A 27,973-nucleotide genomic window follows, 5' to 3' on the forward strand; every position below is an offset into this window, starting at 1 on the left:
TGCCCTGGGCCGAAGGCAGGTGCTAAACCGCTAAGCCACCCAGGGATCCCAAGTAGTTTATTCTTGACTTAGGAGTCTTGTGTCTTCCTCTAGCAGCCATGAAATTGTAACATGCTAAATCATTAACTTCTAAGTAAGTAAAATATTAGATCCTTCATAGCTCTTGCCACCCTGGAGACTAGGCAGTCCTTTATTATACAGAATGGTTTTGGAGATGGTAATTATAATTACTACTAATGTTACTCAGCAATACTTTGGCCTATATGGTCAATGTTTTATCTGCATTGTTCAATCTAATTGGTATATGCCATTTAATTTGTGATAGTCATTATTAATATTCTCATTTAAAAGATGAATAAGTGGAAATGTGTAAGGAGGTTAAGTAATCATCTAGAGATAGGTAGTCATAACAAGGCTGGGTTTGGAACTCAAGTCTGCTCTACTCCAAGGTCAAGTCTGTGATCTTATATATGTATATTTCTCAAATGGGTATGCTAGGAAGTGCTCAAAGTTAAGAATAAATATCAACATCTTGTAGCACCAACTTACTAGAATAACTTAAAAAGAAATACTATGAAGTAAATATAGAGTTTACATGAATTTTAAAGAGAAAATGAAATTTCAAAGGTATTGTAAGGATGTGACTTGTTTCCTTTGGGTCATCTACTCCCCTCTTCCCATTGGGGAACATATTTCCTTTCTTCTATCATTATGACTATAATAGTGGAAAAAATTAGTAAGTACTGCACTTTTTAAGGTTGCCTTTTTAAAAAAACTGCATCCAGTTATTTTTTGATTCCTTCATCCTGTTGTATCTTTGTGAAACACAAAAAGACAGAAAAAAAGTTTCTCTGGTGTCCCTAGTTTTACTGAGACTAATAGAGGGATCAAAAGATGAAAAACTGGGATTAATGGACTTCTGTTTTGAAGTTGTATGTGTCAGGGGTTGTTATTAGGATTACTTAGGTACTAGTAGGATTGCTATTAGATTGCCATTAGGATTATTTTAGCAAGAGATTATCTTGCCACTGCTTTTCTTTTTCTTTCTTTCTTTCTTTCTTTCTTTCTTTCTTTCTTTCTTTCTTTCTTCCTTCCTTCCTTCCTTCCTTCCTTCCTTCCTTCCTTCTTTCTTTCTTTCTTTCTTTCTTTCTTTCTTTCTTTCTTTCTTTCTTTCTTTCTTTCTTAAGCTTTTACATTTATCAGTATCTGTATTGTGTTGGTATATGTATATATTTATGCCAAGTATTTTTGTCTCATTTTTCTGGGAGTACTGTCAGTTTTGGATTTATTCCTAAGGTCTAGTAGTGGGACTTGAAACAAAAGTAATGATGTGACAAAAATAATAGAATTGGGTGCCTGGATGGCTCAGTCAGTTAAGCTTTTGACTTTGGCTCAGATCATGATCACAGGGTCCTGAGATTGAGCCCTGAGGTGGGTTTCTTCCTCAGCAGGGAATCTGCTTGGGATTCTCTCTCTCCCTCTCCTCCTGCTTGTATTCTCTCTCAAATAAATAAATGTTAAAAAAATAGGATTGATTCCAGCTAAGACAAGCTGGTTCCAGGTTGAAACGCAAGAACTTTGTTTTATTTATTATTTTATTTCTTTTTTTAGGAAGGGGCAGAGGGAGAGGGAATCTTAAGCAGGCTCCATGCCTAGCACAGAACCTGACACAGGGCTTGATTGCATAGCATTGAGATCATGAGCTCAATGATCAAGAGTTGGATGTTTAAGTGACCGAGCCACCCAGGCACCTCTTCTTACTTTATTTATTTTTTAAAAGGTTTTATTTATTTATTCATGACAGACACACAGACAGGGAGAGAGAGGCAGAGACACAGGAGAGGGAGAAGCAGGCTTCATGCAGGGAGCCTGACATGGGACTCGATCCTGGGTCTCCAGGATCAGGCCCTGGGCCGAAGGCAGGCGCTAAACCGCTGAGCCACCCGGGCTGCCCACCTCCTCTTATTTTAAAATCTGGTTATCAAGAACTTTGTTTTGAACTGTGTCGTATTTTAGAAGAGGAAAGCAGGGATCCCTGGGTGGCTCAGCGGTTTGGCGCCTGCCTTTGGCCCAGGGCGCAATCCTGGAGTCCCGGGATCAAGTTCCACGTCGGGCTCCCGGTATGGAGCCTGCTTCTCCCTCTGCCTGTGTCTCTGCCTCTCTCTCTGTCTATCATGAATAAATAAATAAAATCTTAAAAAAAAAAAAAAAAGAAGAGGAAAGCATTGTTTAGTGATTACTTTGCAATAATGTAGTGTAAATATTTTGTGGAAACTGGCTATTTGATGGGAATTAAACAATTACATTTGTTAAGTGTGATAATGGTTATGTTTTAAAAAAAAAGGAATCCTTATCCTTTAGAGATATACACTGAAATATAATGGATGAAGTGATACCTGAAATTTACTTTGGAACAGTCTGGGAGGGGTTTTGGGGATGGGGTTGATGGGGAGTGAAACATTATTGGCTGTGACTTGGTAGTTGTTGAAGAGGCTGTTCATTTAACTATTAAATCTACTATCTTGTATATACTTGAAATTTTCCACAATGAGTAAAAAAGATGTTCTGTCAAAATAAAAATGACTTTGGGGGAACTGTAACCTTTGGTATACTATTTTCATGTTCTAATGATCTACAGGATTAGAGGAATGGTGATGAGATTATTACAAGGAAGTGATAACATAGCAATCATAGTAATGTTATGTAGTCATAATCTCTTGTCAAAATGGTTGGTAATTTTTTGTCCATATCTGTTGTTTCTGGAAAATTTAAAGTACTTAAATTTTATTTGTAAAAAGTCTTCACAGTTGTCTGGAATAAAGGTTTCCTAAAACTAATCAATTTTCTAACCAAGTTAAAAGGTATAAACTTAAAAGAAGTTAACTTTATGTGTTAAATTTGATAAACTGAAGGCAAGTGTTACTTTGGCAAAGAGGTGCCAGCAGTTTTTTCTTTCTTTCTTTTTTTTTTAAAAGACTTATTTATCTCTTCATTGAAAGACAGAGCGAGAGAGGCAGAGACACAGTCAGAGGGAGAAGCAGGCTCCCCACAAGGAGCTTGATGTGGGACTCCATCCCAGACCCCGGGATCACACCCTGAGCCGAAGGCAGACACTCAACCTCTGAGCCACCCAGGTGTCCCAGTTTTTTTCTTTTCTTAACCAATATTTTGACAAAATAAGAAACCTAAGAAAGTACAAAAGATGTTTCAAGCAAAAGGCCAATTTGATGATGTATCATTTTTTTCTGTATGTTTAGATTTTATTTATTATTTTTAAAAATTTGAGAGAGTGTGAGTGAGCACAAGTGGGAGAGTGAGCCAGTGAGCATGAGCTGGGGTAGGGGCAAAGGGAGATGGAGAGGTACAATCAGACTCTGCACTCAGCAGGGAGCCTGATGTGGAGCTCAATTCCAGGATCTGAGATGAAGTCAGATGCTTAGCTGACTGAGCCACCCAGGTGCCCCTAAATATGGCTTTGTTTTAAGAACTGAGAAATACTTGGGGTGCCTGGGTGGCTCATTTGGTTAAACATCTGACTTTTGGTCTCAGCTCAGGTCTTGATCTCAGAGTAGTGAGTTCAAGCCCCTTTTTGGGCTCCACATTGGGTGTGGAACCTACTTAAAAAAAAAAAGCACAGAGGAGTACTGTATGTTACTACATGTACATGGAGAATATGTAAAATTACATTGTGGATTGTGCCAAATGAAGTACGTTTTTGTTGTTAGGATTAAAGGTTTTGTTAGACCATAAATCCTACCTATAATCCAGGATTTTAATTTAATTTGCTAAGACAAAAAGATTGAAACCATGTCGTCATGGTTTCCTGGCATATCTACTAGAGGATTTCTATTTCTTTATTATTTTAAAATCTTTGCTATTCTTTTTTAAAATCTGTGCTCTATGTATGTGTGTATGTGTATATATGTGTGTGATTGTAGCAGAACCTTGCCATTTCCAGGGGATGGATTTTGAAGGTATGTTGATTTAACATGGATACAGAGTCATCCTTTGATGGAAAGGCAATGGTGACATGCATAGTTGATCCTGGGACTCAGTTCCACGTGCATTCCTCCTGAGTTTTTAGGAAACCTTAATGAAGATAGCTGCAAGGAATTCCCTGCTGGCCATGACACATCACAGTTGCAGCTGCTGTGTGTGTTACCTCTGGGGCAAGTATGAAATTGTAGTGTCATGAATCTTGGTTTTCTGCCCTTGCTTTAGTAATCCTGGATAGAGATGCTCTGGGCTTGTCCAATAAGGCATTTCCTCAGAAATACCTCTGTTCTGATTGCTGTTGTAGTCCAATTAAGTTAAGATAAAAGAAGATGGGAATATCATGAGTTTTGGTGGTGTTAGTATAGTGCTTGATACATGAACAGCATCTTTAATTCTTAGTGCTTTAAATCTGTAACTATGTTACTGAGGGTATACCAGATATTTGTCTAACACATACTTGAATGACTTCATGTATTGTGGTATGAGGATTTAGGAATACAGAGAAATACGAATTACCTGACACTGTCTTGATTCATATATTTACTTGACAAAAATTTATTGAATACCAGCTCTGTGCCAGACGTTATACTAGGTAATTGGGAGATTGCTACCTCATAAGGCAGTTAAAGTAGCTAATAAAAGTTAACCTCTTCATAGCTTATTTACTGTAGACCTGTGAAGAATTTCTTTTCCTGTCAACAGGAAGGCAACTGTGTTACCATTAACTCTTAATATCTGAGCCCTAATTTTCCAGTTCTTTCTATTACTCTTTATCACTTGCTTGCTCTGCCATGGATGTTTTTACTTATTAATGGCACACTTCAGAGGAGGAGCTTGATAGTGAACACACTATTCCAAAAGAAGCTTGGAGTAGAGCAGAATGGCCTCTCCCTTAATTTTTCTACATTATATTACTATTAATACAGTCACCTTACAGTTTTGACATCTTAATGGGTAGTAACTTGAAATGCTATACAAATAGGTAAGACGTATGTCCTCATTCTAAATTTAATCATTTGCATTTCTCAAGCTAATTGGAGAACTTTATATTTGTCTTTCTTAACTTTTTTTTTTTTTTTTTAAAGATTTTACTAATTTATTCATGAGAGACACACAGAGAGAGACACAGGCAGAGGGAAAAGCAGGTTCCATTGAGGGAGCCCGATATGGGACTTGATTCTGGGACTCTGGGATCACGCCCTGAGCCAAAGGCAGATGCTCAACCACTGAGCCACTGAGCCACCCAGGGGTCCCAACGATTGAGTTTTTTTTTTTTTTATTAAATATTTTATTTATTTATGAGAGACAGAGAGAGAGGCAGAGACACAGGCAGAGGGAGAAGAAGCAGGCTCCATGCAGGGAGCCCGATGTGGGACTTGATCCCTGGACCCCAGGATCATGCCCTGGGCCAGAGAGAGGCAGGCTCTAAACCGCTGAGCCACCCAGGGATCCCCAGTGATTGAGTTTTTGAATCCTGATTTTGTCATGAGAATACTAGCAGTTTAGCTTTGTGTCATTTGCATATGTAAATAAGCATCAGTCTGTTAATGCTTTTTGAGTGTCCTGAGATTTGGAATTGTGTCACATTCATTATTAGTATCTAATGAAATGCCTGCCAAATATCAGGTTACTAGTTTTTATCGAATTGAAGCAAATTAAAATTAGATGAAAGCATTTATGCTGCAAATATGCTATATGATTAGTAGCATCCTTATTGATGCTACTAATTCTTTATTTCTGTGGATTGTCTTTAAGAATAAATGAGAAAAAGTTTTGTCAGTTGCTCTATTGAAATCCAGATTTAGGGGATATATATTATATTCCTGATCTCTAAGTCAAATTATTAAAATTTTTTTGGCATTATTTATTGTAAAAATCACACTTTCCCTTCTAAGGATTTATTGGACAACATCTCCTTAAGATTTAAGATTTGGTATGAATTGATGACAAAATAATAGTGGTAATTGTTTTAATTTTTCTGTTTTTTTCCCCTCTTTTGAAGTGCTCTTAGCATTCCTTCTATTAAAAGAAAAGTTGGGCAGCCTGGATGGCTCAGTAGTTTAGTGCTGCCTTCAGCCCAGGGCATGATCCTGGAGACCCGGGATCGAGTTCCATGTCGGGCTCCCTGCATGGAGCCTGCTTCTCCCTCTGTCTGTATTTCTGCCTTTCTCTCTCTCTCTCCCCTCTGTGTTTGTCACGAATGAATAAATAAAATCTTTAAAAAAAAAAAAAAAAGTCCCCAGAGAGTTTTTTCCTCTTGGTTGTGTGGGTATTATTGGCAAGATTTTTCAGTACCTTTGCAGGTAGTTGGTATGAGACATAACTTTACAGATTCAAGAAGCTCTGTGGACACCAAATAGAAGTAATACTAAGAAACACATACATAGGCACACAGCAGTAACATTGCTGTAAACCAGACATAAAAGGAAAAGTCTTAAGAGTCTGAAGAGAACAATGACAAGAATGGTAATCAACTTCTCATCAGAAACAATGGGATAAATACAGGGGACACTGGAATATCTTTAAGTGCTGAAAGAAAAAAATTAAACCAGAATTTTATATGTAGCAAAATTATCTTTCAAAAGTGAAAGTGAAAACATTTTCAGAAAATAAAACACAAAGTGTTTGTTGCCAGCAGACCTGCACACTTTCAGAAATGTTAATGCAAGTTCTTTAGGCTGAAGAGAGGTGATACCAGATGGAAATGTGGATTTATGGAAGAAGAAAAGCACTGAAAATGGTATATATGTGGGTAAATATAAACAATTATGCTTCTCTTCATAATTTTTTTCAGGATTTATTTATCCTAGAGAGAGAGAGAGAGGGAGAGAGAATGAGCACAGGCAGGAGGGGCAGAGGGAAAGGGAGAGAGAATCTTTATTTTTTTTTATTTTTTTTATTTTTTTAATTTTTATTTACTTATGATAGTCACAGAGAGAGAGAGAGAGAGAGAGAGAGAGAGAGAGAGGCAGAGACACAGGCAGAGGGAGAAGCAGGCTCCATGCACTCGGAGCCCGATGTGGGATTCGATCCCGGGTCTCCAGGATCGCGCCCTGGGCCAAAGGCAGGCGCCAAACAGCTGCGCCACCCAGGGATCCCGGGAGAGAGAATCTTAAGCAGACTCCACAGAGTGTGGATGGTGGGTGTTGATCTCACAACCCCAAGATTATGACCTGAACTGAGACCAAGAGTTGAACACTCAACTGACTGCCACCCAGTTGCCCCTGTTTTCATAATTTCTAAAAGAACAGTTGACTAGTACAAAAATAATACACTATGGAGCTTTATATCTGATGTAGAAGTAAACTCTGTGACAACAGCTGAAAGAAAATAAATGGACTTTCTTATAAGGTTCTTACATTATGTGGGGTGTAGTAATAATATTAACTCAAGGTATGCTGATAAATTAAGGATGCATATTATAATTTGTAGAACACTCACTAATGAATAGAATAACTGTAGTTAAGAAGCTGATAGAGGAGATAAGTTGCTTAAAAAATGTAGATAATGAGGAGTAACAGAACAAAAACAATTGGGACAGATTACAAACAAAAAATGGCAGACAGTCTCAGTCCTATGAATAATTACATTAAATGTAAATAGACTAAACAGTGAGCAAAAGGTAGAGACTGTCATCAGCAAGGGTCCCTGAACTCACCCCCACCTCACCTACTTATACTTCCAAGAGCGTGACTTGGACTCAGCTGTCACTTTCTAGGAGCCAGTCTGTACTCTCTTTACCTGCTTCTCTCACCCTCTTGACTCCCATCTGTAATTAGAATTGTTTAAAGAAAGGCAAAAAAACCCAAACCAAAACAAACAAAAAAAGAAGTAGAGACTGTCAGATTGGCTAAAAAAGAAAAACTGATCTATATTGTTTATAAGAGGGGCATTTGAAATACAAATACCCAGTTAGGTTGGAAATGTAAGAATGAGAAAAACTATACCATATAGATACTAATCATAACAAAGTTGGTGTGATTAATTAATATTAATTAATTAGTAGACTTTAAGATAAGGAGTATTCCTAGAAATAAAGAAGTTCTGGCTCACTAGTTTTCTACTTTCTAATCCGGGGTAAGTCATGTGGCCTTCTTTTGTGTTCTCATCTTTAAATTGCAGTTAATATATGAGCTCTTATTTTAGGCATTTACCTGCATAATTATCAATCCTTTTAAGAGCTTTGCAAGATGATTATTATTTTTCCTAAAGTCACAGGGTTAATAGTTGGCAAAGCTCAAATGTGAAGCCAGTTTAGCTTTAATTCAGACTTGATTTTTTTTTTAACTGCACATTGTTTCCTGCCAATATACCTTCCTGTGAAGGACTGTACCCTGTGCTTTGCTTCTCTATAAAGATATACTTCTATAGAGAATTATTAATCAGAAGAGCTCTCCTGAGGTTACCTATCTGTTCATTATGCCCTCTTGAAATCCATTCTTCTTTAAATCATATAAAAGTAGCTGTATTCAAATGATATTAATTGGCTGTGATTGAGAATTTTCAGTGTTGGTATTATGATTTTATTCATCAGATTTTATCTTTTTAAGGATTTTATTTTTAAGTAATCTCAACACCCGACATGGGGCTTTGAGCCTGCAGTTCTGAGATCAACAGTCATTTGCTCTACCCACCGAGCCAGCCAGATGCCCCCATCAGTACGTTTTAAAGATGCCTCTCTCCTGAAATACCGTGTTAATTAGAGTCTCAAATTCCCCTCAGTGTTGATTTACTTACATTTTGATTGAGGTAAATGAAAAATGGTGAAGTAGCTTATATTATTGGAGTCCGTTCAGAAGAGGATAATTGGCATTGTAGAGCCTACCATGAATTCTTTGTATAATAAATTGCATAATGCTTGTTATTTGCCTCTTAGAGTTATATAATATAAACAACTGATATTTGGTTAGTCTTTTCCATCATATTTGTGGTTTCTGGTCTGTAAGTATTCAGATTGAATACTTACAAATTACAGTTTACAGTAATGCTATAAAAAAAGACAAGTATGATTTGTTCATGTTTATTAAAGAGTTTTACAAAATTGTAGATGTACTTTGTTGTGTGAAGTACTGTGATGCCTGGGAGCAGGAGCTATATATTTTACCCACAATATTTCCAGACACTGCTTAGCAACATGGCAATCACTCAATTAAATGCTTTTTGGTAGGTTTTTTTTTTTTTTCTGATTATTGTCCTCTAAAAGTCTTGTGTAAAAATTAGTATGTAATGAAACTCCCATAAAGATGTGTTAAATGTTTGCTCCCTCTTGTGGTTATAAAATAGAATGTAAGCTCTTATATAATGAAATCTGTTCTCTAGTTTTGTTGTTAAAAAAATGTAATATAGTATGTAAAATTTACCCCAATTTTTCTCTTTTGGGAGAGATATTAATCCCATATACATTTACCAACTCATTAATTTTTTTATTTCACATACACTCATAAGACATGCAGAATTCATGCTCAAGAAATATGTCTAGGATAAAGTTTATATACTGTTAATTCAAGTCAGAACTTAATAGCATGTTTTAAGCATACTCTTTCTGCTTTCCTGCATATAAGATATATGAATAATTTTTGTATTTTATTTTATTTTTTTAAGATTTTATTTATTTATTTCATGAGAGACATACAGAGAGAGGCAGAGACACAGGCAGAGGGAGAAGCAGGCTCTGTGCGGGGAGCCTGATGTGGGACTTGATCCCAGAACCCCAGGATCATGCCCTGAGCCAAAGGCGGACGCTCAACTGCTGAGCCACGGAGGCGTCCCACTTTGTATTTTAATTATAGTGCTATATTAGATAGTTTTAGATATATATGAGAATATTATTGAGAGTATTATTTCCTAATGGTGTTAAACATTCCTTGTTTTGGTCAAAGTAAAAATAAAAGACTGATTTTTTTTTGCCTTCATAGCTTTTAAATTCAGAACACCTGACCAGTTTTTTTTTTTAATGAATAATATTTTTATTCTAAGTAGTTAATGCAACTGAGACTGTAAGCAAGTGGCCTTGGGATAGCTTTGACATGTAGAAAAATCTTTTTAACAGGTCTGTATAGATCCTTGACATTCTTTTCTCTATATACTTAGAGACTTTCAGATTACTTTGTTAGACCTCTTCATTTTCTGTTTACTTCTGTCACTAATAGAAGTTGACTTTCCTTTTGAGACTTGTATAGAAACATTATTTTCACCATTTCAAAAGAATTGTATGTACCAAAGACAAATAGCATGCAATAAATGTACACTGTAATGTGGATATTGGACTCTCAGCAGGGCTCACTTACTAGACTTACTCCAGGCGACTTACTCCTGAAACCAGTCTAGCTGTGAGCATGATCCAGATCCTCAGCAAAATCACAACTTATCTATCCTTAATTGAAGCAAACAAAAAACAAAATGTTGTGGTATAACACTAATATAGCAAGGAACACATAAAAGATTCATGGAACTTACATAAAATGAATATACCCATGAAACCAACATTCAGGTTAAGAAAACGGTAAAAAACAGTAGAAGTACAATGTCAGAAGCCTTCTTCTAGTCATCCTCTCAGGCTCTAGGATAACCCCAGTACTTTGATTCTAACATGTATATTAGTTTTGCCTTTTTTTAAAAACTATATATTTATTCATGAGAGACACAGAAAGAAAGAGGCAAAGGCAGAGGGAGAAGCAGGCTCCCCGTAGGGAGCCCAATGTGGGACTCATCCCAGATCCTGGGATCACGCCCTGAGGTGAAGACAGACATTCAACCACTGAGCCACCCAGACGTCCCTAGTTCTGCCTGTTTTTAAATATTACATTCAGAAACCATACAGTAGGCTTTTATTTTTTTAATTTTTATTTTTTTAAAGATATTATTTATTTATTTATTTATTTATTTATTTATTTATTTATTTATTTATTCATGAGAGACAGAGGCAGGCTCCTTTCAGGGAGCCCGAAGCAGGACCTGATCCCGCGTCTCCAGGATCACACCCCAGGCCAAAGGCAGGCACTAAACCACTGAACCACTTGGGCTGCCCCTACAGTAGGCTTTTAAAAAAAAATGTGTTTAAATATACATAACCAATTTTTTTTAACCTTTTATAAGTGTAGAATTCAGTGGCATCAAGTACATTCACATTGTGTGCCATTACCACCATTATCTCTAGAATTTTTTCATTTTTAAAAAAGATTTTATTTATTTGAGAGAGAGAGAGAACACGCATGATTGTGGGGGGAGGGGCAGAGGGAGAGAGAGAAGCAGATTCTTTGCTCAGCAGGGAGCCCTGCTTGGTTCCAGGACCCTTGGATCATGACCTAAGCCTAAGGCAGACACTTAACTGGCTAAGCCATCCAGGTGCTCCAAATTTTTTGATTTTCTTGAATTAAAACTCTACCAATTAAACAATAGCTCTTCATAGCCCTCTCCTTCTAGTCCTTGGCAACCACCATTCTACTTTCTATCTCAGTGGATTTGACTCTTCAAGGTATCTCATAGAAATCAATCATATAATATTTGTCCTTTTGTGTCTAGGCTTATATTAGGCTAATGACCTCAAGGTTTATCAATGTTTTTTTTTAAAAATATATTTATTTATTTACTTATTCATGAGAAACACAGAGAGGCAGAGGCACAGGCAGAGGGAGAAGCAGGCTCTATGCAGGGAGCCTGATGTGGGACTTGATTCCCGGACCCCAGGATCACGCCCTGAACCAAAGGCAGACACTAAAGCACTGAGCCACCCAGGTGCCCCAAGATTTATAGCATGGTTTCTAGTTTCAGAATTTCCTAGCTTCTTGAGACTGAATAATCTGTTGTTTGCATATACCACATTTTGTTTATCCAATCATATTTTTCAGTGGACATTTGAATTATTTTTACCTTTGGCTCTTGCAAATAGTGCATCTGTGAATATGAATGTATAAATATTGGGCAGCCTGGGTGGCTTAGCGGTTTAGCGCCATCTTCAGCCCAGGGCCTGATCCTGGAGACCTGGGATCCAGTCCCACATCAGGCTCCCTGCATGGAGCCTGCTTCTCCCTCTGCCTGTGTAGTCTGCCTCTCTCTCTCTCTCTCTTTCTCTCTCTCTCTCTTTGTGTGGGTCTCTCATGAATAAATAAAATCTTTAAAAAAAAAAGAAGAAGAAAGAATGTACAAATATCTATTCGAGTTCCTGCTTTTAGTTCTTTTGGGTATATACCCAAAAGTGAAATTGCTGGATCAAATGGCAAATTTTATATTTAATTTTTTGAGGATGTGGTAGATTATTGTTATATTTATTTTGTATATTGTGACCTTATTATCACTGTGGGAGGTTTTTTTTTTTCTTTTTTCTTTTTAAAGATTTTATTAGAGCACAAGCAGGGAGAGCAGTAGGCAGAGGGACAGAGGACTCTGGCTGGGATCACGACCTGAGCTGAAGGCAGACGTTTAACTGACTGAGCCACGTGGGTGTCCCAGGAGGGTTTTCTTTTTAAAGAATGCAGAGGATGTTCTATATACAGTCGTTTATCTGTGATAAAAGATCTTTACTGCTTTCCCAGAATTTAACAGCTTTTTTTCTTGCTTTATCACATTGGATAGGATCTCCCATAGGGTGTTGAAATAGTGACAGTAAACATTCTTGCCTTGTTCCCAACCTTAGAAAGAGATTATTTGGTCTTTCACTGTTAAGTATAGTGTTAGTGTAGGTTTTTTATAGATTTCTTTCATCAAGTTGAGGAATTTTCTTTTATTCCTAATTTGCTAAAAAAAATTTTATCATGAATGAGTGTTAATATTGTCATATACTTTTTTTATAGTCATTTCTGCAAACAGTGTGGGGCTTGAATTCATGATTAAGTCACATGCTTTAACAACTAAGCCATATAGATTGTTTCCATTATTTTTTTATTATGGTAAGTTGTACTGATTTCCTCATGTTAAATCACCTGCATTATGGGAAGAAATCCTACTTGATCATTTATCATGATGTGTTATTCTTTTTTTAAAATATGTATGATATACACATATCTACATATATATTTCTGCATCTGTATTTGTGAGGAAGATTAGTCCAGATCTGAAGAAATTTGGGACCTATCTCCTCCTCCATGTCAGTGAAGTGAGTCAACAGATCCTGACAATTTGTATGAGCTACAGTAGCACCTTGTGCCATATCTAGACTTTTTGAGGACAGTAATACCTGCTGCTTCTCATTTGCCCTCTAAATCTTGCACAGATTTTTAAAATTATGGTTACCACTCGGAAGAAATTTTCAGAAATATAGGTTCAGCCTAGATAAATCTGAGATCATCTTGGCCATACCTCCTATAGCTCTTTGGTTTTTCTCTTGTTCTAGGGATTATAATATAAAATGGCTTACTTTACCATAGTCTGTCTTGAATTATTTTTTATTTTATTATTTTTTAAAGATTTTATTTATTTATTCATGAGACACAGAGAGGCAGAGACAACAGACAGAGGGAGAAGCAGGCCCCATGCAGGGAGCCCAACATGGGACTCGATCCCGGGTCTCCAGGATCAGGCCCTGGGTTGAAAGCAGCACTAAACCGCTGAGCCACCTGGGCTGCCCCTGTCTTGAATTATACCACTTCATGTATAATAGTGTAAGAACTGTATAAGGGTATACTTCTATTTATTCCATCCCAGTCTTTGTTTTATTCTTGTTATGTATTTTACTTCTCCATGTTATAAACACCACAATTCATTGCTTTTGGGATGCCTGGGTGGCTCATTGGTTGAGTGTCTGCCTCTGGCTCAGGTCGTGATTCTGGGGTCCCAGGATCGAGTTCCACATCGGGCTCCCTGCAGGGAATCTGCTTCTCCCTCTGCCTATGTCTGCCTTTCTCTCTATCTCTCATGAATGAAATTAATAAAATCTTAGAAAAAAAAAAAAACCCAACCCACAACTCATTGCTATTAGTTTTGCTTTAAAGAGTTAATTATCTTTTAAAGAATCTGAGAAACAAGAAGTGTCTTGTATTTACACACATATTTGCATTTCTGACACTGTGTACATTAAAGTTTCCACCTGATATCACTTCCTTCAGCGTGAAAAACTTTTTCTTGTATGCAAGAAAGATCTGTTGGTGAGAAGTTTTCTCAGCTTTTGTTTACCTGAGTATTTCTTTATTTTGCCTTTTTACTATATATGTATTTTTTAAGGAATTAGATGCAGTATTTTTTTTAAATTTTATTTACTTATGATAGTCACACACACACACAGAGAGAGAGAGAGAGAGAGAGAGAGAGAGAGAGAGAGGCAGAGGGCAGAGACATAGGCAGAGGGAGAAGCAGGCTCCATGCAGGGAGCCCGACGTGGGATTCGATCCCGGGTCTCCAGGATCGCGCCCTGGGCCAAAGGCAGGCGCTAAACCGCTGCACCACCCAGGGATCCCTAGATGCAGTATTAAACTGTTGGGTATGGAAGAACATTTTGGCAAAGTATGAAAATCATTAGAGAAATCAAGTCTCTCCCCCCCTTAATAATTTTATTACTCTGGTTTTTTGGTAAGTAAAAGTCCATTTATTTTGATGTTTCTAACTTAAAAATGTTTATTTATCTTAAATTCATATTCAGTGGCATGCACTTAAGCAGTTTGATGTTTTTATAGCTGTGTATATCCCTTTAACCATCGCCCTACCAAAGATACACAGTATTCCCATTGTTCCAGATAGATTTCTTCATGTCTCCTCCAGTCAATCCCCATGCCTCATATGGAATCACCCTTCTGATTTATGTCATTGTAAGTTAGTTTTGCCTCTTATTGGACTTCCTATAAATGAAGTCCTACAACATGTAGTTTTTTTGCATCTTCTTTCCCTCAACGTGATTCTTTTGTGTTTCATATATATATGACAAAACAATATATATATACTGACAAAACTATATATATAATATATATATATATATATATATATATAGTTTAAAAAATTCCTGAGTAGTATTCCATTACCCCAAAGTACATTTTTATTGCTCAGAAAGGTTCCCTCAAGGTGTCATCATCATCTCTTCCTCCTCTTTATTCTTCTTTTTTAAAGATTTATTTATTTTGAGAGAGGGAGGGAGAGAATGATCAGGGCAAGTGGGAGAGGGAGAGAGAGAATCTCAAGCAGATTTCCACTAAGCATGTAGTCTGATTTAGGGCTCTATCTCATGACCCTGAGATCATGACCCTGAGCTGAAATCAAGAGTCAAACTCTTAACTGACTGAGCAACCCAAGTGTCCACTTTAAGGTGTCTTCTAATCAATCTCCTTGCTTCCTGGGAAACCAGAGGTCTGATTTCTATCACTGTGGATTAGCTTGCTTGTTATTGGACCTCATGTGAATGAAATCATATACCATGCAGTCTTAAATCTGATTTCTTTCTCTCAAGGGAATGCTATTGAGGGTCATCCGATATATGTACTATAAATATTTTCTTTTAGTTTGTGTCTTGCCTTTTTATTTTATCTTAGAGCCTGTTGTGTTTTCTGAGGCCTCATCCCATGCTGATCCTGAAGTGTAATTTTTGTCTCGTAAGACTGCCAAAAATTATGCTCTTTTAGTTTTTACTAATACTTTTAGCTTTCTAACCTATAGAAGCCTAGAATTTGGTAAGTGTTACTTGGCAGAAAATTAGCATTATGTTTGAGGGCCCCCCAAGTATTCATAAATAACACAATGAGGCACATAATAGTATAAGGCAGAGTAGAATTAAATGCAAAAAAGAATCATAAGAGAACAGAAAAGGAAGAAATGTGTTTTTAAAGGACTTCATATATGAGGGACTTTAAGCTTAAAGCTTAAAATCCAAGTTACCTTTTGGCTTTTTCTCTCATTTACCAGAATGGAATGTGATTAAATCCCAAGTAAATCTCTCAGACTTTGTTTTGAAGTCCTAGTTTTAGTAGTTTTGGAAAAGCAGTTTGCCAGTGGGCTAAGTGTGAAAAATTGATAGTAGACTATTAGAGAATAGCAGTAATTCACTCTGCTTATTATCATTTGCTTATTTAGGGGGAAATTTTGCTTATATAAAAAATGCTTTTTACTGGCCTATATATTTTGTATACTTACAGGCCTTTGGTATTATAAGCAAAATTCTCTGGTGTATTTGAAAGTGAATGGAGAAAAAGATCTAACTTTAAAACTCTGCTAAGACTGAATCATAGTTGTAAATGCTAGGTTTTGATATTTTTGTGACATGTGACTCAAATAATGAGATTGGTCATTTTATCCTGATCCGTGGTTGGTTCTTTGTTCTGCAGACTTGAATATTATTTGATCTTTATCTGTTACCCATCAGTGATAATGTTCTGGGAAATTGATTCAAGAAGTAACAGCTTCACAGGAGGCAGATTTGTTAACTAGAATATTAATTTACAATAGGTTAGATACTTTTATATTGACCACAGTACTTGTAATCATTATTCACACATCCTCTTCCTGGTATTAGGATACCTGAGAAACCAGTTTGGTTATTAGAATATGGATTGGTAAGTAAGGAAGCAGAGCAGAACAAAATCCCTAATTGCTTTTTAGAGGATTGTTTTAGAGGTAAGTCTAAAGGAATTACTCTTGCTTTATTTCTAGTGATGAGATATTCATGCAATTAGTTTTATGAGTACTATCTTTTAGTATCTTTAAGCTATCTTTATAATACTGCTTTTGGTCAGTAATGAACAGATTCTTACTCATTCTTCTTTCCCTATATTGGGTGTGCGTTTCTATTAGAAACTTAAGTTATATTAATGTGATTAGTTTGATTGATACTTTGGTTGCTGACAATTTATTCTTCTCGATGAAACTGGGGAACAATCCAAGACTTCCTAAGACTGTGGTACAGATGCTCTTCCTTTTTTATGTTAACATCTTGATGAGATTTGCAGGGTTGTAGTGGAAACATTGAGCCACTTTGGTGTTCTGGCTCTAGATTCTGGTTCTGCTACTGAGTAGATGAGCAACTTGGTTATGCTATATGATCTCTTTTAGCCTCAGTAGTACTTTCTCTTGTGAAGATGTTGAGAGGGTTATGAATTAATGTGTGTAAAATATTTGAGCAGTGAATGCATAAGAAATGCATTTGTGGGGAATCCCTGGGTGGCTTACAGGTTTAGTGCCCGCCTTCAGGCCAGGGTGTGATCCTGGAGACCTGGGATCGAGTCCCATGTCAGGCTCCCAGCATGGAGCCTGCTTCTTCCTCTTCCTGTGTCTCTGCCTCTCTCTCTCTGTGTGTCTCTCATGAATAAATAAAATCTTAAAAAAATGCATTTGTATGAAATTCATCCATCCATTTATCCTTTCAACAACTATTAATTGACTGATTTACTGTGTGCCACGCAATTTGCTATGCACTGACCATAATGATCTGTGATCTGTGCATTTTTGGCATTTACAGTCTAGTGCGGGATAGAGGCACATAAACCAGCAACTGTAATACCATGTGATAAGTGATCTAATAGATGGTAGAAGCATATTAATAAGTGTTTTTAGAGGTGCCTTAGAAAAAGCAATGTCAGAATAATAAAGACTTTTCAAGACCTGAGTTCCCCAACTTACTAACAGTGCCTGGTTCATTTTTGTGAATTGAATGCATGCACACCTTATATGAAGATATTTGTACAAAAGATAGATACTGAATTGATACAATTCAATTTTGGTGTGGCTTCTACATTTTGAGATTTAAAAAAATACGTTATTTATTTATTCATGAGAGACACAGAGAGAGGCAGAGACACAGGCAGAGGGAGAAGCAGGCTCCATGCAGGGAGCCTGATGCGGGATTTGATCCCAAGACTCCAGGATCACGCCCTGGGCTGAAGGCAGATGCTCAACCGCTGAGCCACCCAGGTGACCCTTGAGATTTATTTTATTTTATTTTATTATTTTTTTAGAGTTTTTTTTTTTTAAGATTTATTTATTTATTCATGACACACACATACACACACACACACACACAGAGAGAGAGAGAGAGAGAGAGAGAGAGAGAGAGACTGGCAGAGGGAGAAGCAGGCTCCCTGCAGGGAGCCCGATGTGGGACTCTATCCGGGTCTCCAGGATCAGGCCCTGGGCCGAAGGCAGTGCTAAGCCGCTGAGCCACCGGGGTTGCCCTTGAGATTTTTTTAAAAGAAATTTTAAGTTTTAAGAAAAATTTTCAAAGAAAAGTTATTTAAAAACTGAAACTGAAAAAAAAACAACAACTGAATCTGGGTCAATGAGTGATAGTATTTCCTAATATCAGTGTGCTGTTTGACAAAATGTGTGTGCATTTGCACTGAGGGACTGTTTGGCATTTATTTGCATAGAGCAACTTGTGAGTAGATTTCATTAGTACAGAATCATATAGCAGCTTATTTTGGGAAGTGGTAGAGATGTGCTTTATTTGTCTTAGTATACATACATTGTCAATAAAAGCATTATATAGGTTGTTATGATCAGACTAATGATGTTAAAAATAATAGAACAACAATGCTTGGTAAAAATCAAAAATAGCATAATTCATTAGCTCTTATTTTCATTCTTAGATGGTATGTATGTGTGTACGTATGTAAGTAAGCCTCTGCACCAACGTGGGCTTGAACTCATGACCTGGAGATCAAGGGTTGCATGCTTTATGACTGAGCCAGCTAGGTACACCAGTAGTCCTTTTTAATAACGGGAAAACTTTTGCATTGAGTTGAAGTGGTTTACCAGAAAATATCCAGCTGGGGATTAGGAGATGGGCAAGGCTTTCTTTTCATTGTGCTGGTGGTTCTCAAGCTTTGAGAAGTGTAAGAATCACCTGGGATGGGTAGTAAACTAGAGCCCTACTTTCAGAAAGTCTGATTCAGTAGCGTGAGGCCGAGTCTAAAAACCAGTATTGTTAATAAGCATTCCAGGTAAACCTGATACAAGGGGGGTAACACTTTAGTCTAATATGCTGCCTCCTGGACTGTGATAAAGACTTGTCATGTTGTTGCTCCAATCCTTCCCTCCTCTTTCTGAAGCTGGTGACCTTCTTGAAATCATCTTGTCCTTACCATTGCAATACTGACAGTAATAGTGTGCTCTGTGTTGTGTTATAGTCTTCTAAGTGCTCTGGTTTTGAGTATTCCTTGAGTATATCTGAATTTTCTTATAATGTGGAGACGACTCATCTATTACTCTTCTGTTTCATTTTCCATAACAATTCTTAATTAAAATTTTTTTCTCTCACACAAATTTGTTTTAATAAAAGTGAATTATTTTTAGTTTCCTAGCATGACTGCTCTGTCTTTCTCTTCTTTCTACTTCCTCTCTTCTTTTCTACCTCTTCCTTCCTCCCTCCATCACTTCCTGTTATGTTTCTCTGACCGTATACATACAGCTTGAGTACCAATAGAATTGGTACTTAATTAAATATATTGAATAAGTCAATAATACGTCTTGTATTTCCGAAATATTATTAGTCATATATAAGTTTCATGGTTGTTTTACCCATTCCTGGAAAGAGATTTTTCTTAAGAAAAACAAGACAATTAAAAAAGTAAAATTCAGGATAATAGTTAATGGAAAAAGGAAGGTGATTAGGAAGTAGCACTCTGAAGGCTTCTAGGATACTAATTATGATGCAATTTTTTAGTTTGTTGGTGGGAATATTAGTAGGTGTTTGGAAACTGGCTATTCATCTTTGCTCAAATAGGGAAAAGTGAAATATAAACTGACTATTATTAGAACCATTTGTAACATAAGTCAGACCGTCTGTGTATTTGGAATAGTAGACTCTAAAATGAAATCCACTAGGATATTTGAAAAGTTGGCTTTAGTGAGATTGATAGGAAACTCTCAACTAAGCAATACTAAGGGCTTAATTAAATGTGTGGATTTTTTTGTTTTTGTTTTTGTTTTTGTTTCTGGTGGGAGGGAAAGAGCTGAGGGAGAGGGAGAAAGAATCTTAAGCAGGCTCCAGGCCCAGAGTCACTATTACTAGGCATTGTTACTCTATCTTTGAGAATCCTTTAAACCATCTTTTGCTGTTGTTAAATAATAATGTATTTGGGATGCCTGGGTGGCTCAGTGGTTGAGGATCTGCCTTCTGCTCAGGGTGTGATCTCGGAGTTCTGGGATCAAGTCCCACATCGGGCTCCCTGTGAGGAGTCTACTTCTCTTCCTCTGACTATATCTCTGCCTTTTTTCTGTGTCTCTCATGAATAAATATATAAAATATTTAAAAAATAATGTATTTATATGATTAAAAAGTGAAATCTATGCATCTAAGTATAGTCAAAGAATTCTAGCTTATTTTCTTTTCCCTTTTGCCTTTTCCTTTTTTCTTAAGAAAAGAAAAAAGTAAAAAAGTAAAAAAGTAAAAAAAAAGTAAAAGTATTTTTATATTCTTACAGTCTTAAATAAATGATAGTACAGTACACAAATTTTTCTACAGCTTATTTTTTTTCACTTAAAGTTGTATTCTGGAAGTTTCTTAATTGTCATATATAGAAAAGTTGCTCATTCCTTTTTACAATTGTATAGTACTGCTAGAGTATTTTTTATTTTTTAATTTTATTTACTTAAAAATATTTATTTATTTATTTGACAGAGAGAGAGAGAGAGAGAGAAAGAACATGCAGGAGGAGCATCAGAGGGAGAGGGGGAAGCAGGATCTCTGCCGAGCAGGGAATCTGACATGGGGCTCCATCCCAGTACCCCGGGACTACCACCCAAGCTGAAGGCAGACACTTAACTGACTGAGCCACCCAGGCACCCCTAAAGTTTATTTACTTATTTAAATAATCTCTATACTCAGCATGGGGCTTGAATTCACAACCCTGAGATCAAGAGTTGTAAGCTCTTCTGACTGAGCCAACCAGGTGCCCTGCTAGAGTATTTTTTTAAATGTAAATCCTAAATTGTATTTCATTCCAAACTGTTGCTATTGTTGGACGGCAAACCGCCCTAAATTCAGTTACTTAAAAGAACAATTATTTACTTTCATTCAGGCATTAGTTGTGAGTTGACTGATCTAGACTGTTTTTGTGGGTGGCTTTGCTTCACTTTAGAGGTCTTATTGGACTATCTCCTGTGTAGATTGGAGCTCAGATATGTTCCATGCATATTCACTCTATGATCCTCTTAATGATAACCCAGTGATTATCTGGGTTCACATCTGATATGATTACACAGATATAAGAGGGCAAGCAGAAACTCATGGTACCTTTGAAGGCCTAGGCTCAGAATTGTCATAATGTCACATTCACTCATATGCTAGAACCAAGCCATAGATACAAGCCCAAAGGTTGTTTCCTCCTTCTCCTCTTCCTCCTCCTTCTTCTTCTTTCTTCTTCTTCTTCTTATATTTACTTATTTGAGAGAGAAAGAGTAAGAGCAGAGATGGGGAGGGGCAGATGGGGGGGGACAAGCAGGCTTCCTGCTGAGTGGGGAAACTGACATGGGGGCTTGATTATAGGACTCTGGGATCCTGACCTGAGCTGAAGGAACACCCAGCCAGCTGAGTCACCCAGGCATCCTTCAAAGTTATCTTCTTAATGTTGGTTTTATCTGGCCCATCTATCAGAAATATCAATCCCTTCCCAATGTTTCATATCCTTCTTCCCTGTTTTAATCCTTAATTTATCATTATCTTAAATATGTGTGTATTTAAACTACTTACCTTCTTTACCTTTGCAATGCATGTGTAATGAAAGCACCCTTTTCTATATTTTTATTCACTGTATCTCCTGAACCTAGAACACAGTTGATGCTCAATAAACATTTGTTGAATAAATAAGTGAAGGCATGAAGTGCAATAACACTCATTAGTGGGTTTTTTTTGGTGCTATTTCTGGTTATTGAGGTATATTTTAATAAAACAAAATGCACATATCTTAGGAGTACAGTTTTATAAATTGTAACAAAACTATATTCATGAAATCATAACTCCAATTAAGATATAGAACATTCCTCTCACCCTAAAAGGTTTCCTCATTTTCTTTCCTGTCATTTCTCCAACTTCTAGAAGCAATTGCTATTCTTATTTCTGTTGCCGTAGAAAAGTTTTTTCTACTTTAGAATATCATGTATTTGGAATTATGTAGCATATGTGTTTTCCTTATTTTTTATTCATACTGAACACAATGTCTTTTGAGATTATCCATGTTGATGCATGAATCAGAAATGCATTCTTTTATACTACTGAGTAATATTCTTTTGTATAAATATATCACAATTCATTTATTCATTTGTTGATGGGCATTTAGGTTGGTTACTTTTTGGACTATGATGTAAAGCTGATATTAACATTCTTATGTTAAATCTTTTTGTGGATATTTCATTTTATGAAGATTTTTATTTCTCTTGAATAAATAGAAGTGGAGTTGCTGGGTCATAAGGTAATATATTAACTATTTAAGAAAGTGCCTAATGATTATTCAGAGTGGTTTACCATTTAAAAATTCCCCCAACAATGTATGAAATTTACCAATTAAAGTTTTTTTGTTTTTGTTTTATTTTATTTTGTTTGAAAGTTTGTTGATTTATAAGTGTTCTTCCTAAGAGGCAGTGTGGTAGGGAGAAAGAAAAAAGATTTTAGAATTAGTCCACGGAGAAATATTTTAAGCAATAAAGGAGTCTTGCTCCCTGAGAACCATTCTCCATATACATGTATATATGTGTATATGTGTATATGTGTGTGTGTATATGCCTCAATATGTCAGACAAAACTGTAGATGGGATCTTTTCCTCTGAAGATTACAAAATCTTCAGTTTGCCAGTTTGAGATGGTGACAAAGGAGGCTCAGCTCACGTATTCTCATGGACACACGCAAGTCTATAGCCACATATGGAAACATTCCCTTTGAAAGAAATCCAGATACAAGCTGAGTGACTCTTACTCATTGGGTAAATGAAATAAAATACTTCAAAAAGATTAGGAGAGCCTGAGACACAATTTTACCATAAAAACCAACCCCTGGTTAGCAACATCCCTGGAAGGGAAAGAACAACTCCCAGCTTCTTCCTGACAAGAAAAGGGCTTGGATCCCACATCTGGTGCCCTAACTTCTAAGACTTCCACCTGAGGGGTGTGCTCCCAAAACATCCTGCTTTGAAAGAAAATAAGGCTTGTGTTCATACCACCGAAAGGCTGTAGTGAAGGCTGTAGTGAACTCAGAGACAGTTCTTGAAGGGTTTTTGTTGACTCACTGTGGCTAATGTCCTGGGGCCAAACTCACAGGTAAAAGACTGAAACGTATCTATTTTTTCCATGAAAGAGCCCTGTTTCCTTATCTTAAAAGCTTCAGTCTGGGGAGCAGGCTTCTAATTTAAGACCTAATTGAGGGATCCCTGGGTGGCGCAGCGGTTTGGCGCCTGCCTTTGGCCACGGGCGCGATCCTGGAGATCCGGGATCGAATCCCATGTCGGGCTCCCTGCATGGAGTCTGCTTCTCGCTCTGCCTGTGTCTCTGCCTCTCTCTCTCTCTTTCTCTCTCTCTGTGACTATCATGAATAAATAAATAAAATCTTAAAAAAAAAAAAAGACCTAATTGAGGACCTATCTAGGGGCCAACTGCAATGGTCTCCAGAGACAAAAGAGGCTGGGAGGCACAATCTTCCTCCTCTTCCTCTGTCTTGCACCAGGTCTTCACTGTCTCAGAAAGGAGCTCACATGTATATCTGGCACATTTTTGCAGCAGCTGACCAGAGGATGCCCCTTGATTGCCTGGCTCTGGTGGCCAGTGTGGCTTGCATTCGTGAGTCACACAGCACTGTAACAAAGTTTTTAACCAGCAATCCTCCAGGGCACAGTATCGAGGCAGCAGACAGAAGTGCCTAGACTTTCTGTGAAAGAGATCTATTTGCTTATCATAATTCTGCAGCCTGAGGGCCAGGGTTTTATTTTGTCATGCATCAAGGAGCCAGCTGTATTACTCTCCAGAGAATGGGGAGGTTGGTGTATGCCATCTTCATACTTACTCTTTGTACCATATCGCTAGTGGATCCATGAAAGGAACTTGTGCATACATTTGGCAGCCCAACTTTTGTTGCTGTGTCCAGGGAGACATATGATGATAGTCTAGCTCTGGTGGCCAGCAGGGCTTGTGTTGATGGGTTCAGTGGCATGGTAGCCAAGAAACAATTCTTAACTCGCTATCACCCCAGTGCAGACAGGTATACCCATCCCCCAGTCTTTTCCTGAAAGAGTTATATTTTTCCACTTTAATAGCTGCTGCCTGAGTATCTGGCTTCTAATAAGTCTACATTTGGCTGCTGAGATCCTGCCCCTTTAGGATACCGACAGTTCTTGGCACACCTTCAACTACGGGAGCCACTAAAAACAAGGAATTGTGCTTGGAGAATCATAAAGGTTTGAGAGACAACTAAGAGCTAGAGTAGGGTTGAAAGATAAAATTTATCTCCTATGTGAGACCACTATGTCAAGACTGGAAAGGATAGCTGTTTCATCTAATGCACAGGAACAAACCCAGAGAATCAAGGAAAATGACAGAGGAGTATATTCCAAATGAAGGAAAATGGTATAACCCTAGAACAGATCTTAATGAAACAGAGATAAGTGATTTACCTGATAAAGAGTTCAAAATAGGGGCACCTGGGTGGCTTAGTCAGTTAAATGTCTGCTTTCAGTTTAGGTGGTGATCTCTGGGTTCTGGGATTGAGCTCCACATTGGGCTCCCTGCTCAGTGGGGAGTCTGCTCCTCTCTCTCCCTTTGCTCCTCCTCTCTGCTCATTCTCCAATCAATCAATCAATCAATCTGAAAAAAAAAAAAAATATACGGTGGCTAAAAACCTCCCAGACTTGGGGAAGGTAACAGACATCCAGATCCATTAATCCCATAAAGGTTTAAATAAAATGATCCAAAGAGACCCACACCAAGATGCATAATAATCAAATTGCCAAAATTAAAAATAAAGAGAGAATCTTAAAAGTAAAAAGAAAAAGAACTTGTTATATATAAGGGCCCCTCCCACTCCCCCTCCCCCTCCAGTAGGACTGTAAGCAGATTTTTCAGCAGATACTTTGCAGGTCAGAGGGAGTGGCATGATATATTCAAAGTGGTGAAAGAAAAACTCCCAACCAGTAATACTCTGCCTGGGACAACTGTTCTTCAGAAAAGATATCTTGAAGGAGAGATAAAGAGTTTCTCAGACAACAGAAGCTTGAAGGATTTCATCATTAATAGATTGGCCTTACAACAAACATTAAAGGAACTTCTTTAAGCTTAAATGATAGTTAATTAGTACAGGAAAACATATGAAAGTATAAATCTCACCAGTAAAGGTAAATATATGGTTACATTCAGGATAATCTCATGTACTAGTGGTTAATCATTTATAAATCTAGCATGGAGATTAAAAAGACAAAAGTAGTAAAAATAACTAGCTTTGAATATTTTTTTTTTTAATGGAAAGCACGGTAAAGAGATAAATTGTGACATTAAAAACAAAATGTAGGGGAAAGAGTAAAAATGTAGAACCTAGAATGTATTCAAACTTAAGTTGTTATCAATTTAAAATAGACTGTCACAAATATGTTTTATGTAAGCCTCATGGTAACCAGAAAGCAAAAACTTATAGTAGATACACAAAAAGTAGAAACGTATCTAAGTATACCATTAGAGAGATAAATCAGAAAGGAAAAGGGCAAGAGAAGAAGAAAGGAACAAAAGAATTACAAAATAGCCAGAAGACAATTAACAAAATGGCAATGTCTATACTAATAATTACTTTAAATGTAAATGGACAAAATTCTCCACTCGAAAAACAGAGTTGCTGAGTAGAGCAAAAAGAAGACCCAATTATATGTTCCTACAAGAGACTCAATTCAGCTTTAGGGACACACAGAGACTGAAAGTGAAGAGATAAAAAAGATATTCCATGCAAATGGAAACAAACAAAAAACCTGGGGTTGCTGTACTTAGCTAAAGTAGATTCTAAGACAAAGACTTTAAGAGTACACGAAGAAGGTCATTAAATAATGATAAAGCCATCAAACCCAGCAAGAGATTATAATATTTGTAGATAGTTAGGCACCCAGCATAGGAACACCTAAATATATAAAGCAAATATTAACAGACTTAAAGGGAAAAATAGCAATGCAATAATAGTAAGGGACTTCAATACTTTGTGCCATCAATGGGTAGACTAGACAAAATAAATAAACATGGCCTTAAACAACACATTAGACTGGATGGACCTAATAGACAAGTACAGAACATTCCATCTAAAAGCAACAAAATGTACATTCTTCTCAAGTGAATATGGACATTTTCCAGGATAAATTAAGTTACTTGGTTACAAATGTGTAGTAATTTTTTTGCCTTCTGACAGACTGATCAGAGGAGTAGGGGAAAACCAAAAGGAGCTCCATTCACAAGTGGCAGGCACATTATCTCCTAATTCTAAATCACTAGGTAAATAAAAACTAACTTTATAGTCTCCTCACCTTGTCAGATTCTTTCCACAACATACCATGGGGCAAATATGATAGCCTCATTTCTGTGTCACTGAGAAATACTAAGTTTCTTTGATAATAATTGGTTCAGTATAATTACCAGCACCTCTAACAATAATAGTGATAACAGAAAAACAATATATGAAAAAGAATAGCCAAAATGATTACACTTGTATATCCCTTTACTTCTATCATCTTGTCAAACCAAATTAACTCACTAGGTGCTTCCCTCTCTTTGGTGTGATAGGCCCAAAGATGTACCCTGCTTTCTTCTCTGAGTAGTAGCTTCTCTGAGTAGTTTTATCTCTTGAGATTTTCCTCAGAAAGTAGGATAGGTCCTCAGTAACTTTATATATTATGCAGGTCTTTTTATAGCCCGGGTACCATTACCAGCATTCCATCCTGAAGTGTCTTGAAGTTAGGGTACTCCTGTTCAGTTGGGCAATCCTCTAGGAAGGGGTTTCTAGTATGGTGGCTGAAGCTCCAACTATCCACAGAGATGGTCATGCAACACACATGAAAACCATGTTTCCTTGCCTCTCAAAGAATGTGGACACAGACTACTTCATACTCTTTTTCAGATCTGCCATCTTTTTTTCTGCTTCTTTCTCCTTTTAGCTGGATTACCCCTTGGGGGTAAATCAAGATCTCTACCTATTGAGTAGCTTAGTAATATTCTAACAAGATAATCTCAGTTGGCAATTTAAAGGGTGAGAGATCTGGTTGGGAAAATCGAGAAGACAACATCTGAAACCACCATGCTGTATACGTAGAAATACAGTTTATAATGTTACATATACTAATTGTCAAGTGTTATGTATATTCTAAACACTGTAGAAGTTAGGAAGAGAGCTACATAATGATGGACAAATAATAGCTCAGTCTTAAAGATAAGGTGAAAGGAAGGGATAGACAAGAATACAGATAGGAAAATCTAAATAGGAATTATAGGGTTCATAATGTATGTCATATGTTGAGAGACAAAGTTAACTGTAGTCAAGTGGAATAGGTTTGCAGAGGCTAGACTATAGAGGGCTTTGAATACCGTGGAAGATTTTTAAATAGAGAGGTGAAATAGCTAAAGCAGGATTTCACAAAGATTAATCAGATATCAGTAGGTAAAATGGACCAAAGGAGGAAAATACAAAACACACAGTACTATAACACTATCATAATATTTCAGATATTTGGTATTGAGAATCTAAACAAGTATAGTGACATGGAAGGAAATAGATACAAATTTCAAAAAAAAAAATCACTACAAGAGTGATCAAAATTAGGTGACTGAATAGGAAAGGGAGTAGAAGTTAGTAAGGAGTGATTCAAAGATGATTCAAGTTTGTATCTGAATGAGTGGGAGAATGGTAGTTCTATTAAAATAAACAAGGAAGCCTTTATAATGTCTTTCATCTTGAATGTTCCTAAGGTTATTGTTATAGGAAGAATAGCAGCCCCCCTAATAATGTTCATATCTTAATCTCAAGAGTTTATCAGTATTTTCCGTACATCACAAAAGCTACTTTGAAGATGGTTAAGTAAGGATATTTAGATGGAGAAATTATGCTGCATTATCAGAACAATA

The 27,973-nt window shown here is 36.9% G+C and overlaps 1 protein-coding gene across 5 annotated transcripts in view; it reads left to right on the forward strand.

Moving 5' to 3' along the window:
* The window catches only part of FAF1 (Fas associated factor 1), a 461,294-nt gene that overhangs the window by 19,892 nt on the left and 413,429 nt on the right, over positions 1 to 27,973 (forward strand). The window contains exon 1 of one of the 5 annotated variants that reach the window (XM_072724022.1): positions 2,981 to 3,134. The exons of the other annotated variants lie outside the window; for them this stretch is intronic. The gene's annotated coding sequence lies outside the window, so the exon portion shown is untranslated. Of the gene's footprint in view, positions 1 to 2,980; positions 3,135 to 27,973 lie in introns of those variants that run through there. 5 annotated transcript variants of the gene reach the window in all.

The sequence above is a fragment of the Vulpes vulpes genome, chromosome 10 (assembly GCF_048418805.1).
Source record: "Vulpes vulpes isolate BD-2025 chromosome 10, VulVul3, whole genome shotgun sequence".
NCBI classification, from domain to species: domain Eukaryota; kingdom Metazoa; phylum Chordata; class Mammalia; order Carnivora; family Canidae; genus Vulpes; species Vulpes vulpes.